This window comes from Giraffa tippelskirchi, chromosome X (assembly GCF_054371585.1).
Source record: "Giraffa tippelskirchi isolate mGirTip1 chromosome X, T2T-mGirTip1v1.2.pri, whole genome shotgun sequence".
NCBI lineage: Eukaryota > Metazoa > Chordata > Mammalia > Artiodactyla > Giraffidae > Giraffa > Giraffa tippelskirchi.
Window position 1 is genome coordinate 151,640,235 of NC_137289.1, and position 7,463 is coordinate 151,647,697.

Below are 7,463 nucleotides of genomic sequence, written 5' to 3' on the forward strand. Positions count from 1 at the left end.
TATTTCACTCATTTTTATGGCTGAGTGCTATTCCATTGTGTGTATATATGTAACTACATCTTCTTGATCCATTTCTCTGTCAATGGACATGTAGTTTGCCTCCGTGTCTTTGGCTATTGTGAATAGTGCTGCTATGAACATAGAGTGCACGTGTCTTTTCAGAGTCCTGTTCTGTTTTGATGTTTTACTGATAAAAGCAGTTTTAAAATCAAGCTGACTCAATATTCCTCGCTACTGGACTGTGCCTTCCATAAAGTAAAATTTCTAATTTGTGAAAAAAGTGGAAGTGTTAATAATTCAGTCGTACCCGACTCTTTGCAGCCCCATGGCCTGTAGCCCACCAGGCTCTTCTGTCCATGGGATTTTCAGGCAAGGATACTGGAGTGGGTTGCTATTTCCTTCTCCAGGGGATCTTCCTGACCCAAGGATGGAACCCATGTCTCCTGCACTGCAGGCAGATTCTTTACTGACTGAGCTACCTGATAAGACAACTAAATATTCATATTTAGGGTGGAGGATAAAGGATCTCTTTGAGACAAAAAAAAAAAAAAGTCTCCTGATTATCTCTCTACAGAAAAACACTCTTGAACATATGGACATTTTCCATATAATTTAAAGGGACCAAGTGACAAAGCCCCATGTGGACATCTTTCAGAAAACCAGACAAAATTGGGTGTAAACTCTGTGGAAACATTTTCTAAGTTCCAACAAGCTTATAACCAATAAAGAACCACCATTGCAGTTTCATAAAGAAGTATCATAAAGCAAACTAAATACATTCATCAAATGAAATTACCTACACTTACTTACGTAGGTATCATAGAGATCCCTACTTGAAGTATCAGGGTATCATAAAGAAGACTAAATAAAATCACCAAATAAAATTACCTACAGTTACTTAAACATGATTTTTAAAATTCTTCTTTACCTCATTCATCTATTCATTGCAAAAGTTGTGATACATTATTCACATTCAGTGACCTTCTCTCTCTCTCAAACTGTAACTCAATTTTCATTAAACTCTAATGCTTGATAATGAAGGATGAATATTTATTTAGCTCTGTTATGTAAATTCCCTGCTATCTCAAATTCCAGACATCCAGGTGATGAGACATTAAGTGATTTTGAATCAGGTGAGGATATGTAAATTATCAGACTACTTAGAATGAGTAAAGTTTGCCACATCTATTTTTTTTTTTTCATGTAGAAAAAGTAATGGTTATGGGGAAAGGTCAATCTGAAAAGGCTAGGGACTGTATGAATTGATGCTTTCAAATAGGGGTGCTGGAGAAGACTCTTGAGAGTCCCTTGGACCGCAAGGAGATCCAACCAGTCCATCCTAAAGGAGATCAGTCCTGGGTGTTCATTGGAAGGACTGATGCTCAAGCTGAAACTCCAGTCCTTTGGGCACCTGATGCAAAGAACTGACTCACTGGAAAAGACCCTGATGCTGGGAAAGATTGAAGGTGGGAGGAGAAGGGGACGACAGAGGATGAGATGGTTGGATGGCATCACCGACTCAATGGGCATGAATTTGAGCAAACTCTAGGAGATGGTGACGGACAGGGAAGCCTGGTGTGCTGCAGTCCATGGGGTCGCAAAGATTTGGACATGACTTGGCGACTGAATAACAACAAATATGAATCCAATTACATGGCATTCTGGAAAAAGCAAAGCTGCAGAGACAGTAAAATGATGAAGGGTTAGTGGGGAGGAAGGGGGAGTGGAATGAATGGATGAAGCAGTTATTTTGGGCGGTGGGGAAACCACTCTGCAAAGCGCTATAATAATGGATGCACGTCGCCATGCATTGGTCCTTAGAATGGACGTCTCCACGAGTGAACCCTGCAGTAGACTGTGGAGCCCGGGTGATGACGATACGTCCATGAAGGTTCATCATTATAAACAATGTACCGTCTGATGGGGGTTGTTGATAATGAGGGAGGCTTTGCATATGTAATGCACAATGGGTGTATGGAAAATCTGTACCTTTTTCTCAAATTTGCTGTGAACCTGAAATGGCTCTAAAAAGAATCAAGTCTTTGAAAATAAAATCGTAGTTGCAGAGAGATCTGGCAAGGTGAGTCATCTTAGCAGATGTCCATATGTTTACTCTAGAAAAGAATTAACTTTAAATAGGGTCATATGTGCATACTAAGTCATTTCAGTTGCGTCTGACTCTTTGCGACCCAGTGGAGTATAGCCCAGGCTCCTCTGTCCATGGGATTCTCCGGGCAAGAATACAGGAGTGGGTTGTCATCCCCTTCTCCGGGGGTCTTCCTGACCCAGGGATCCAACCTGCATCTCTTATATCTCCAGCACTGGCAAGCAGATTCATAGCCACTAGTGAGTCCTGGGAAGACCTTAAATTGGGTCAATCCAGCTTAAATACTGTGAGATATTTCTTTACAAAAAAAAAAATTATTTTTTGGCCGTGCTGGGCCTTAGTTGCAGCACAAGAGATCTTTACTTGTAACACGTGAACACTTAATTGCAGCAAGTGGAATCTAGTTCCCCAACCAGGGATCAAACCTGGGCCCCCTGCCTTGGGAGCGTGGGGTCTTAGCCACTGGACCTCCCGAAAGTCCCAGTACTTTGAGTTTTTTCTGAGACAGAGAGAGAGAGGATTTCAGTTCAGTTCAGTTGCTCAGCCCTGTCCGACTCTTTGCGACCCCATGGACTGCAGCACTCCAGGCTTCCCTGTCCATCACCAACTTCCGGAGCTTGCTCAAACTCGTGTCCATCGAGTTGGTTATTTGGGATATATTATATTAATAATGTGTCTTGTCGTGTTACCATGTGTATCCTGTATAGGATTCAGTGTCTACCAGAACTGTGCATGATCAGCCTCTTCAAGAAAAGTCATTTGTTTTATGTGTTTTGTTGATGTCTGTGTGTGTGTTTCATGTAAATCAGTTCATACCTCTGATTTGTAAGTCTAGCTTCTTTCAGTTCCTCAGTAGCCATTATACAGAGGTTTTGTCCCATCTTAAAAGAGGTACAATGATAAGAAACCTAATTGCTATCATGAACATACTAGTTGTGTGTTAATTGCTTCTTAGGTGTGTGATAACTCAGCACGTACTGTGTCTTCTCTCACTGGATTGTAAATTTGCAGCTTTAGAAAATTGTCTTAGTACTCGCTAGGCATATATTTTGAAGCTGTATTATGGGATGCATGCAAATATGGGATTGCTCTAATTTGCTATTACACGCCAGCTTGTGGTCATGGATTCCATGGTATATCTGTCTACCCTTTCAGTTTCAAACTTCGTCCTTATTTTTTTAATCAGTGTAATACATCATGTGTAATTTCTAATCAGTGTAATATATTTGTTGTTTTGCTATTGGGCTTGTTTGTTCTTTGTTGATCCAAGGTGACAACCTTAATATTTTATTTGGAGTTTTTGCTTCATTTACATTTAATGTCATTACTAATTTTTTCCCCTCCACAGACACACACACACACACACATATATATATATATATCATCTACTGCATGTTTTTCACTTTCCTTTTCTTAACATATTTTAGATCAGTGGACACTTTTATAATTTTATTTGTTCCTTCTTTAGCTTTTTGTAGATTTAATACCCTATAAACAATCCGAAGATGACGACACGCATCTCAGAATTACAAAAGTCTAATATAAAATATCACATTACAATATCACCAATTCCTCAATGCAGCTAAAACCTTAGAATCTACAAACATAGTTATCTGCATACCCTCTTTTTTGGGTTACTACTTCTTTCCAGTTTTAGTTGAAATAAAATTTGAAGCTCATTGACAATGAGAATTACTGTTTTGTAGTTGATGTTTATTGACATGTATACATATACTAGGCTTTTCCTGGTTCATTATATCCTGCTGCTTTTCCGTGTCCATTGTAATTATTAAGAAGTATCCTTTTTAGTGTTATGCTAGTGAGAAATTCCATCAGCCTCTCATGAGACCTGCTTTGCTTCACGTTCATTGTCTGAAAGATATTTTTGCTGGTTACAGGAAATGTAACTTTCTTCACTTAAAAAAAAAGTCATTGCCTTGCATTCTCCTATTTGTGATGAATTCAGATGTCATATTTCAGTTCAGTTCAGTTGCTCAGTCCTGTCTGACTCTGCAACCCCATGGACCGCAGCACGCCAGGCGTCCCTGTCCATCACCAACTCCCAGAGCTTGCTCAAACTCATGTCCGTCGAGTCGGTGATGCCATCCAACCATCTCATCCTCTGTGGTCCCCTTCTCCTCCCGCCTTTAATCTTTCCCAGCATTAGGGTCTTCTTCAGTCAGTCAGTTCTTCACATCAGGTGGCCCAAGAATTGGAGTTTCAGCTTCAGCATCAGTCCTTCCAATGAACATTCAGGACTGATGTCCTTTAGGATGGACTGGTTGGATCTCCTTGCAGTCCAAGGGACTCTCAAGAGTCTTCTCCAACACCACAGTTCAAAAGCATCAATTCCACAGTGCTCAGCTTTCTTAATGGTCCAACTCTCACATCCATACATGACCACTGGAAAAACCATAGCTTTGACTAGACGGATGTTTGTCGACAAAGTAACGCTATTTATATGCTGTCTAGGTTTGTCATAGTTTATCATAGCTGAACAGTATGAAAAGGCAAAAAGATAAGACACTGAAAGATGAACTCCCCAGGTTGGTAGGTGTCCAATATGCTACTGGAGAAGAGTGGAGAAATAACTCCAGAAAGAATGAAGAGATGGAGCCAAAGCGAAAACTACGTCCAGTTGTGGATGTGACCGGTGATGGAAGTAAAGTCTGATGCTGCAAAGAACAGCATTGCATAAGAACCTGGAATGTTAGGTCCATGAATCAAGGTAAATTGGAAGTGGTCAAACAGCAGATGGCAAGGGTGAACATCCACATTTTAGGAATCAGTGAACTAAAATAGACCGGAATGGGTGAATTTAACTCAGATGACCATTATATCTACTGCTGTGGACAAGAATCCCTTAGAAGAAATGGAGTAGTCCTCACAGTCAAGAAAAGATGCCGTATTCAGGACCCAGCCATACATGCATGAGAAACTTCTGGGCACATGTATCGGAAGAGTAACACAGAAATGTTTTTAGCAGCCTTGCAAAGTGGCGCAGAATCCACAGGAACCTCAGGACGCACTGCAGGAAGAATAGATGCCAAGAGTGTATTATACTCGTATCATGTAAGTTTATAGAGCATTGAACGTAAATTATATTAACTGCTTGCCTCCTTGCAAGTGTGAACGCACATGAGGAAGCAAGTTTACTGGTTAAAAAAAAATAGTCCTCAGGGAAAAGAGAATATGGTGCTCTTACAATAAATTTATAAATCTTCACACAACCGAATACATCCACTTTACATACGTGTGGGTGTCCAAACACATATATGCACTGGTGCGTCCACACATGTATATATGCCCATATACATATGCATTAATATATGATATTTGTTTTTTCTCTTTCTGGCTGGCTTTACTCTGTATAACAGACTCTAGGTTCATCTACTTCACTCCACTTGACTCAGTTCCACTCCTGTTTGTGGCTGACTGATGTTCAGTGAGTCCTGACTGTAGACAGGCTTTGCTTGTTAAGATCTCCACTTGAAGAAACGATTGGTACCAAAAGATTTAAGACATAGATGCTACGTGATGAAAACAGATGAGCTCAGAGATTGAAATGAAGCAGCTAGAGATTAATTGCCTGCTAAGAGAGAGAGAGAGAAAAAAAAATGTGAACTCTACCCTGAAATGTCCAATTACTGAATACAAACAAAGATTAGGTTCTTTAGGAAAGCTGTTCTGGTCCCTTTTGTTTGTGTGTTTGCTTTCCTATTTAGGAAACCTCTTTGAACAAAACGACTTTCATCGAAGTGATGTCTGAGTGACATTGTGAATGTCACTATAAAATTATACCATTAAATTTGCTTTGCAGACATGTTCCTGCAATTTACCTACAGCATAATCTCCGCTTCATAAAGTATATGCCTCTCCTCTCTCTCCTGAGATTCATCACAGAATAACCACACATAGAGTACAATTTTAAGCCAGTCGAAATAGCTCATCGTTTTCTGAATTATGTTGCCTATTGTATATTCTGCTTCTTCCAAAATGAAGAGATCAATAAAATGGAATAGAGTTGTTTTTAGAGCAGACCGCCAAGTTAAATTAAGAAAAATTGCCATAGGTGTTACTTTATGTGAAAAACACAAATATATATGTTCATCACATAACCTTAAGGATGGGGAATAAATTTCCTATCATTCTATTTTTTAATAGCTGCAGAATTAAAATCCATGAAAAGTAAATGGCTTATTAAGGCTGAAACGGCTACTGTCAGGCCCAGACATGAATCTGTAATTGTTGGCCCACAGATGCTAATTCTCCATGCACTAAAGTGTTTACATTTTAAATGTTATGTATGTGAGTTCGTGTTTGCTATGAAGGAGTGTATTTATAAATTCAGAAAGTCCATCTATCAAACCTCTGGAATTTCTTTTTTTAAATTTTGACAGTTATAGTCAATCCTAACATTTGTAGGGTTTCCCTGATGGCTTAGCGGGTAAAGAATCCACCTGCCATGCAAGAGACACAGGAGATGTGGGTTTGATCCCTGGGTCAGGAAGATCCCCTGGAGGAGGGCAGAGTAACCCACTCTAGTATTCTTGCCTGAAAAATACCACGGACAGAGGAGCCCGGTGGGCTGCAGTCCGTCTGGTTGCAAAGACTCAGACATAACTGAGCAGCTAAGCACACAACATAATTCACATCAATATTGTAATTAATATTACATTGATGGTATTCTTGTGCGATTGTGCTAAAGTAACCTTCATTGTTATATTCATGGAGTACAAGATGGACAGGGCAAACTAGGGAGCCTTGAATCCTTAGCAAATGGTGAGCATTTTGTAGAGAATGATTTTAGAATGCCGATAATTAAAAAAAAAGAAAAAGAAAAACAAGGATGCGTCTTAGCTAGCAAACCAACACAGCAAACTCATTTTCAAGGTGCAGATAGTCAAACAATTGTGCCCTATTAAAAATATATGTTTACTTGTCCACGCACTTCTTTCTTTATAATTTTACTGATTTATTTACTGTTGGCTGTGCTGGGTCTGTTTCTGTGCAGGGTTTTCTCGAGTGACAGCGAAAAGCGTCTGCTCTCTCCTTGCAGAGCACTGAGTTCAAGGCACACGGGCTTCAGTCGCTTGGCACGTGGGCTCTATAGTCCTGGCTCCCTGTCTCTGGAGCACAGGCTCGATAACTGTGGCGCACGGGCTCAGCTGCTCCGCGGCACGTGGGACCTTCCCAGATCAGGGGTCCAACCCACGTCTCCTGCGTCTCCTGCGCGGGCAGGCAGATTCTTTACCCCTGAGCCACCAGGGAAGACCCACACACTTCTCTTTCAAGATACACTGCCGCTGGGAGCCAGGGATGTCCTGTTAGCAAGGATTGCACGCAATGAGAAAAT

At 40.5% G+C, this 7,463-nt stretch overlaps 1 long non-coding RNA gene across 1 annotated transcript; it reads left to right on the forward strand.

Annotated features, from left to right (window-relative positions):
• The first annotated feature begins 964 nt into the window (after positions 1–964).
• LOC145536115 (uncharacterized) lies at positions 965–6,951 on the forward strand. Its single transcript, XR_014075655.1, has 2 exons — positions 965–1,000; positions 4,423–6,951. It is a non-coding gene; the product is annotated as an uncharacterized LOC145536115 (long non-coding RNA).
• Positions 6,952–7,463: the final 512 nt, after the last annotated feature.